Here is a 9,684-nt window from a genome sequence, read left to right as displayed (position 1 = left end):
TGTTAGTTTTTATACAGGAAATAAAATAATTGAAGTCGATTCTCAGTTTATGAATTCGAAATTCACTAAAAAGGTTTTTACTAATATTATTTTTTCGAAAATGTTGTTAATTGAATGTTGTCATAAAAATAAAAGGGTAATTCTGTTTTTTTTATTCGTATAAAATAAAGAAAATATAGGAAATCATTAGATAAAAAAACATGTAACAAATCTATTAAAAAGATAATAACTTGACAATCAGATGTGGATAATGGTGATTAAACGGGTTTTTTAGTGCCATCAGTAGATTAACGGGCCTCACAAATGACTGGTGGGAGGCTGTGAGTGAGTATTATACAATTATATGCTTGAAAAATCCCGGATACGGCCGGGAACTCGAACTCGCAACCTTTGGATTGGCAGACAGACGCGTCACCACACTGCTACGGGCTTTCCATGCTTACGTTATTATTAAGTAAGGAAAGTTTTTTTTATCTTTCCTTACTTAATAATAACTAAAAAAAAAGTTGCATAAAAATAAATCACTGTAACCGAAAATCCTATTAATTATGATAAACATAACGCCTATATCATATTAAAAGATAAGAACCATAATACAATATCGATATATAACAGGACAAAGAAAAAAGTGAAAAAAATATTGATTTAGCTTAAATATACATACCAACATATATTTCGATTTCTACACGTTCTCCTTCGGTTGCCTATATTTTTTGAAGTTTTTAAGTTTGTAATCATGTTGTAGTGGGCGTTCTATGAATTTAATAATGTGCTGGAGCACATATTGGCTCTGAAATGTAAAGTAAACCTAAAAACTTAATCCCTAAATACGTATCCAGGCACGTAATTTATGAATTTGTATTGGCTGATGTTTAGCTATTATCAGCACAGTAATCAGCATTACATTTACAAAATATGGATTACCTGTGATTTTGAACGGGCATAAAAATTATAAGTATATAAAATATAAATTATATAAAGTCAAAAAATAACCAGAGACCGAATTTCCGAGGAATCTCTTGGTCCCTTGGTTCAAATTCCGCCAAACCACAACAGAAATTCGAATATTGGAAAAGACATGCAAATAACACTAATTTTATATTGTACCAAATTGAAAATTTGGGTTTTTTTCCCACGATTTAGCACGTTTTAAGATTTTTCTGTACATGACTGCATGTTTTACTATTTTTTTTGGGCTATATTCTGATTTTCGTAGCATTGCATTTAATGCTTGGACTAGTTTTCTTATATTATACTCATATAGGCGTATGCATATCAATATTAATTTATTATAATTTCATTTAAATATTTTCCCTTACAGTTTAAAATCGACGAATTTGAATTAAAGCAATACGTATAAGAAAATATATTTTAAAGATAATATACTGAAAAAAAGGTAACGCCTAGAATGCAACACGGGGTAGCTGAAAAGTTGTGCGGAACAATCGGTCAGTAAACTGAAGGGGCAAGATAAGTAAGCCAGCATTTGTTCGACCATTGTTCATATAGAATGTTAACAATTTATTCACAGCATCGAAACTTAGTACCATTTCTTGTAATGCACAAAAAAAAAGTCTACACTGGCGTTTCATGAAGTAGTAATACACTATAATTTAGTGCAAAACGACTTCATTTTAAGGGGAAATAAATATGCTATAAAACAAATAAATGATATTTTTTTAAAAATCGTATAAAGTTTTAGACAGTATTATTGTTATTCAGGAGCATCTCTATTACGCACCAACTTGTTAAATTCATTCAAAATGACAATCTTGTGGCCAATTCATAATTTTTATTAATCTATTCCCATTTATTTATATTATACCTCTTAGGAATTACTTGAGAATTTACCAGGGAATATTACTATGCAGAATAAAATTAATGCAGCGAAAACTTAGTGTTTAATAGTTTAAAAACAATAGGAAGTAGGTTTATTATTACAACAAAATTCGGCTATATTTTTTTAAATAAATACGTTTTCTGTTCATGAAACGGGTTGAGCATAAAATATATAAATAAATAAATAAAATTAACTTCAGCTTTGATTTCGTAGTTACACGACTTTAAACATTTTTTTTTAAATATCGCGCGTATTCAAAATAAAGTACTGCAGACTATTTAAAAGTAAACCCAATCTGCAGGTTTTTACAAAATTTACTAAGTAAAGAAGCTATGCTATTAGAACTGACTCAAAACAACGATATGTTTAAATTTCCAATAATAAAAACTTATCTCACTTTCTACGGTCAAGAAGTTAAAATATATTTCAACTATTTATAAATTGTTATTAATTATTAACAAACAACATTGACAATAATTGCCAATAAATAGTTCAAAACTATATTTTCTTCTTTACCGACACCCTGACTACCTCCTTCAAATTTATATGGGTCAATCATGTATGAATTATATATATAATTGTACTTTCTATATTTTTATAAAATAAAACTTTTGGTGAACATATTAACTACATGCTTGATAAGAAAAAGAAAGGATAATACTTTGCTGAAGTTATTTTAGATGAATTCTATAGTATTTAACTTAAGATTGGCCGTCCATAGTTCAGGTGGTTAGGAACAGGTCTATCAATCTGAGATCTAGAGGAGGCGCCGTTTCGAATCCGGCCTGGGGCGTTAACTTTTTTCATTGAGTGGCGGTCCCATGTTATAATAGATTGGTCACCTGTAGATAACTCACCTTTTGTCATAAGGCTGTATAGGACTTCAATGGGAGTCTTACACCGACGAAAGGGGGGGGGGGAAGGATTGGCCATTCAAAACATCTCATTTTTTATAATTAAATCATTATTCTAAACAGAACGATTATAAATAAAGACAAACAGAATCCAGAATAACTGTATCTAGTGTGTAATCAGAATAATAACTAAGACGTAGATATCGTTTTAGGCTGATAATAATACTTCATCTTTATTCTGCCGATGAAGTGATATGATTGGGTGTATAGCAAACTAGTGAAACTACATAACATCAGTATGCTAATCATATAAACGTCCGTTTTTTTGTGTTTAAAATAAACTAAAAATATTGCTCATTGTATCGAATGAGTTTCAACTTATAGGAAATTGTCCTATAAATATTACCGATATTTAATAAATGTCTCGTACAAAAAATTAGCCGAAAAGTTCAAATAATGGATAATTTTGTTTGGGCAAGATGCAACGGAGTAGTAACCTCACAAACAACAGGTTCTCGTAGGCACCGGTCAAGTGTTATTGATTTCCCCAGGTTAGGTGGGGTCAGAATCTATCTCGGGAAGTCCTCAGCTTTTAAGGTCAAGCATTCGTAACACTTTTTTTTTACTAATACTGCGATATTTAGATAATAAAAAATATTTCAATGTTAATAATTAGAAAATATAACTAGTATTTTGAATACACTGAGGAGTACATCATGTTATAATCACCAAACAATGAAAATCATAAATCATAATGAACGATACACCTGTTTTTACATTCACTACAATATATGAAACATATAGCATGGGAAAGAAATTGTGATCGTTAAAAATTGCTACTTCCAGTTTTGGACAGAAATACGTTTTAAGGTTCACTGAGTCCAAATAACTAAGTCTTGCAAAATGACGTTTTTATGTGTGAACAGCCTAGCTCAAAAAACGAAACTTCTGGGACGTGACAGAAACGTTTTTACTAAAATGATCTGGAAATGTCACTTTATAGAACCGATTTTTCACAATTTTTCGATTTTCTCCAAAACAGCTGAAACGATTTCGATTAACCCGGTGAATCAATGACCAGTTAAGTGGTATATAATACAAGAAAGGTTTTATCCTCATTGAAAATAGGATCTATTTTAGGATTTTATTTCTGGGATCTATTTTAGAAACATCCACTAATTTATTGTTTTATTATGTTTTAGAGGGATTCGGAATAAAAAAATAAATAAAACCTCATTGAAATAGTTTATTTATTTATTTATTGCTATTTACAACTGTACATTATAATACATTTAGTAAATTTGATCTCAGTTAAATTGTAACACTCAGAGTGTTACAGGCGTGTAGAGAAACTACCCATTGGTAGCACTCTAATGACGTTTTACATTAGCAAGTCTCGTGGCCATCATCTTTTCAGGCTCTTCGAAGGATTGTCAGGAATGGAAGAGGAGGTAACGTTAGAAACCAGTGGGTTTGGGTGGTAAGGGAGTTTGTAATGGAAGGAATGATATCTAGTTCGGGCTAGATTGATTACATATAGAACATTAAGGTCTTATGTATGATTTTATTGGTGAAAAAGTAAGGAGCATTGACGATTTTACGATGGATTTTGGATTGCAATGATTGGATACGAGAGGAATTCGAAGGTTTAGTAGAACCACAAAGCTCAACTCCGCATGTCCAGACTGGCCTTATTACATTCATGTAGATCAGTCTTTTGTAATGAATTGGAAGTTTATAAAGTTTGTCAAGTAAGTGCTGTAATAGTCCAAATAGAAGTGAAGTTTCTTGTCTTTTCAGTCTTGTGCTTTTGTCCAGAAGTAGTCCAAGGTAGCGGATCTGTTCGACAGGGGTAAGATTAAAATTATTAAAAGAGACTGAAGGGCAGTCGGTAGGTTTACTACGAAGGGTAAAGGTGATTTGATGGGATTTAACGTCTAATATCAACAATAGTGCACTAGGTATATTTTAACTTTATCCTCGTGTGAGGTTTGTGGTGATCGGTAGCTATTACAACCCTATCCATTACTCTTTTACGGGAAAACCTGTCCTTGAACACAGAAACAAACTACTTCATCTACAGATTATTTGCGGTTGAGTGTAGATTACACGATTTGTTGAATATTTTTATCTTACCTTATTAAAATACTAAATAAAAACAAAATTAAATATGTACCGTTACAACCCGTACAGTGTTATACTTTGTAAGAAAATACTGTTACTACATAAAATAAATACAATTAAAGGTACTTTGGAGGAAGTTTTTTTTTTTTTTTTTAATTTGGCATTACAACTCTATTTTACTATTTCAATGATAACCGATAGTAGTAGATAATTGAAATAGTAAAATAGAGTTGTAATGCCAAATTAAAAAAAAAAATCTTCCTCCAAAGTACCTTTAATTGTATTTATTTGGAGAAAAAAAATAGCCACTTATCATCGTTAAACAGGAAAGTACAAAATATTAAAGAATTTTATGAATAACTCCAGGAGAAAATAAAGGAATAATTCCAACATCCGCATCGAACGGGAAAAGACGAGATCGTATCTTTCCTTATTGCATTTCGGCTTCATTATATTTTGTTAAAGTGGTGTATTCTTATAAGGAAAAAAAAAATAGATATTTTCATCTGGAAAAAACCTTATAACTTTATAATTTTTGCCTTTTAAGATTTTTTTTTTTTTTTGAATATCACAAAAAACAGAGATAACATCAAAACGAGCCCACCTATCTACACAAAACTTGAGGACGTGTGCAGGGAGGTAAGTGAAAGTTGTGTGTGTGCGCACCACACCAAATTTGTATTAATTTATTTGAAATTAAATGTCAACTAACAAGCAGGTTCATCAACTATGTTGGTGAACTGTATAGCAAATATGGATTTTATGTACAATATATAGTGTTCCGTTTAAACGGAAGACTCAAAACATATGGCTAATTAGTCATGCTTGCGCCTCATTTGGCCGAGAATAAAAATGGCACTCACTCTCACTAGCAAGCCTTGGCCAAAGGCGATTTTTTTTTCTGCAAATAAATCATGACTAAGGACACTGCCGAAGAGCCCTCCGGTAGCCGAGGATAGGGCAGATGAGGGGGATATGGAAGGTAAGAAACAGGAAGGATGTAGTAATTCCACAGTTTTCCACATAACTAACACCTTCGTCATCACCATTAAACCTCAATCAATATTGATAACCTGTTACATGTTATTAAGTGTTTAACTAACTCTCTTGTTCAACTAACCTCTGTAAATTGTCTTTCTTTCACCTTATACCTTATTTCATTCAATATATTTCATACCACTCATTATACCAGTCCACTACAAACTCAATTAGCCATTCAAAAGTTAAGGAGTGCCTTGAGCTGAAGGAGCACCTCATACATAAAGAAAAAAAATCATATAAAGTAATACTACTACAGAAGAAAAAATTAACTATGCCCATATAATAAATAAATACAAATTAAATACTGATTTCTGCAAACGAAATTACTAATAATATTCGCGTTGAATAAAAAAAATATTTAATGATACTTATAGGTAATATAATTTAACATACATAAACGGAAAAATATAAAGAAATAAAATTTGAAAAACATAATAATAAATATAACACATCATAGCTCAGACAGTATCTCTGAATTCACAGTCAGGTATGGATTAAAACCCGAATTTCTCAACTTCAATATAACATGATCTACCATGGGATATAGAAACTTGAGTACTCTTAATTTATGTGAATAGTTCATATAAAAACTCTACCAAAAGCATAGTTCGTAGTACGAGCTGGAAAATATTTAAAATTAATTCATTAAAAGAAACTAATTTCATAGATCCTTCCAAAAAAGTCAAATTTGTTTGCCATTGCCAGGCACTCACCGATAGCTTATGATTAATTTATCAATCATCAAGAATGATTTCTTATGACTTAATTAAGAAACAATTTTCTTGTGCGCTTAAAATTATTTTAATCTTTATAAGATGGATGGTTCTCTGACCTCGTATGTCTGTCTTGGTCTTAATCTGCTCCACATTACACGCCTGCCTCAAATAAAAAGTAACTACTACCATTTTATGCCTCAAGTCTAAATGGCTATATTTCCCTGAGGCTTGTAAAGATCCAGTTATCCCCGACTTAAAAACTTTATGAGCCCTCATTACCACCATCAGCACCTAATATATTTTTTTAAGTCGATAATTTATCCTACTTATGGGTTCAAATGCGCTACAAACCATCTTCAGGTACTTTATCATAAACTTATTTGTAAATAATTTAAATTACCGTCCATAAAAAGAGAAAACAGATAAAGGTTATTTTATTTGATGTTTTATTAATATAACTATCATAGACTCGTTTTCGAATGGTTTAATACTAATTTAAATTACCATCCATAAAAAAGAGAAAACAGATAAAGGTAATTTTATTTAAAGTTTTATTAATATAACTATCATAGACTCATTTTCAAATGGTTTAGTAGTTCTGCTAATATTTTTATTTTTATAATGTATATATTTAGGAATTTTATATAATAAAAGTGATATAAAAGTTTATTGTTCCTTATTTTTATAATAAAATTTAAAACCATATCCTTTCTTTGTAACTTATTCAGGGTTTTACTAAAACAGATAAGTTAGATTTCTAATTCATCTTATCTATCCTTTATGCTCAATGATGAAATGTGTTTTATTATTATAAATAATTTTCTAATGTTTAAAATTCTAATTGAGAAATATCCTCATTCAATAATAATAATTAAAAAATCATTTGATAAAATAGATTTTATTTTTATATTTTTTTTTGATAAAATTTAATTAATCTCCCTGCTATAAAAATACTGCAAGGCAAAGGACCAAAAAAAAATACTTCATATGCTAGTTTACAGTAGAAGAACATAGTTTCATAAGCTCTAGTAAAAATATTGATGATTGTTGATTGTCATTATCAAGAAATGAACATACTTATTTGTCTTACATTTTAATGTTCTGAATCAATTTATTTATTATTCCTTAATAAATAATAACTAGTCTAGCTCAGCTTGTAAAATTTTCTGATTTTCATTGTTTTAATCCATAATAATGCAGGTCTTCCTTTACATTTTTAAGAGTAGATAAAAAAATGATTAGTTTGTAAGTTTTCTTATCTATAATTAATAACAATATATATTCTTGAAATTTATCTCGATGATTATAATGTAAAACATAATCAATACATACAATTTTATTTCCTAAAATCTATCTATACAAGATTGCAAAGAAATTGAAATGTGAAAATTTACAAAAAGTTAGGGTAAATAGGATTTCTATAAATTAAATTTAGAAATGAATAAATGTATACACTTATAGTATATAAAATATAATAATAAATCAAATAAAGTTCTAATCTTCATCAATTAATTCGTTGATTATTCAACTTGTAATATTTTCAATGAATACCCCAATACATTCAGTATTGCCCTAGCAAAAGATTCAAGCTTACACCGCTAGGTAGCAGCAGGTAGGGGCCTTTCTGGAGCTGCTATCTTCCGGCACTTCTAGAAACTAGCTCCGCTAGTCCTAGACTTCTTAGCTTTATATTAATTTAAAAAAAACAAAAAAAAAAAAAAACTTTCAAACAACGTTGACAAAAGAAAAAATAATTTTAAATCTTTTGTGTCTATTATTTCTTCCATCTTTGGTTTTATATAACATTTTATTGTATAAAAATCTATCTTAATTTCAATTTCCGCGTTATGGACAGCTAAGAAAGAGAAGACAATAGCTAAGTAATATATTTAGTTACCTTATACATAATTATTAAATTTTAATATATCAAGTTAACGCAGTTAAGTCCTAACTCGAAAATAAACCTTTACACAACAATGAAAACCACAGGATTAGACAAAATTCCACTTGCTAGTACCAATAATATACTATAAGAAAAAAAACAATAAAACTCCATAAACAGTATAATAAAATAAAACAGCATTTCTTCAAGGAAACAATGTATAGTGGATTTATGGTAAAATAATTTTTAAAAACTTGGTGTGGGCTTATCACTTACCAACTTACAAATTACGTGCATCTCACCATCCTACATTGAAAATAAATTGATTCTCTTATCTTTCAGAACAGTAATTTATTCATTATTTACGTTAGTAATACTTCCTCTCGCCATATGATACGAATGTGGAAGTCAAATCTGACCATTATCATAACAACCATTATAACCAGTAAGCATATATTTAATCTTTATTTGATTATCAAATTCTATCATTATTTTTTACTTCAAACAATGCAAGATGACTAATTATTTTAAAAAGACAAAATGAAAGTTACTTTAAAGGAAGATTTTTTGGAAATTCACCATTCGAACACCTTTGGAGTAGTTAATATTACAAACTATTTAATTATACATTGATAAGTAGAGTTTAATCAACTAGTTATTTTTGGAAAATGGTAAAAAAAATTTCAGTACACAGCCCAGGCATATACTTAATAATATTAAATATTAACTTAATAATTTCAGTTCCGTACATGTTTTTGAGCTACGCTGTTCACATATATACCACTTTCCGAGGCCTGGTTATTTAATTGAAATTTTTCACGTTTACAATACTTCCCCTAACCATATATTACACATATAATCAAATGAGGTAGAAATGTCAATTACGGTATGCCACACGCAAAGCTAAGTAATCCAAGGCCCTTAATCTAATAAAAAAAATAAATTACAATATTTAATTCTTTTAACCATTAGTGATAAGGCTTATATTCCTCTGACATGACTTCTTTTTTTCAGCTTACTGCAATTTAAATATTTATTAATTTAATAAAAATAAATTAAACTTATTGGAATGATGATGAATGCTGTAAAAATAAAAATTACAACATTGTAGTAAATTAAAATTACTATCAAACCTGGAGAAAAAAATTCATAGCTGTGTCAGCTTTGGAGTTATAGAGAGCGATATTAATAAATTCTAAAATATATTTTATATACTAGCTTTTTTTT

Source organism: Halyomorpha halys, unplaced genomic scaffold, assembly GCF_000696795.3.
Source record: "Halyomorpha halys isolate HHAL.00 unplaced genomic scaffold, Hhal_1.1 Scaffold364.1, whole genome shotgun sequence".
Lineage (NCBI taxonomy): Eukaryota > Metazoa > Arthropoda > Insecta > Hemiptera > Pentatomidae > Halyomorpha > Halyomorpha halys.
This window is presented reverse-complemented; position numbering follows the sequence as displayed.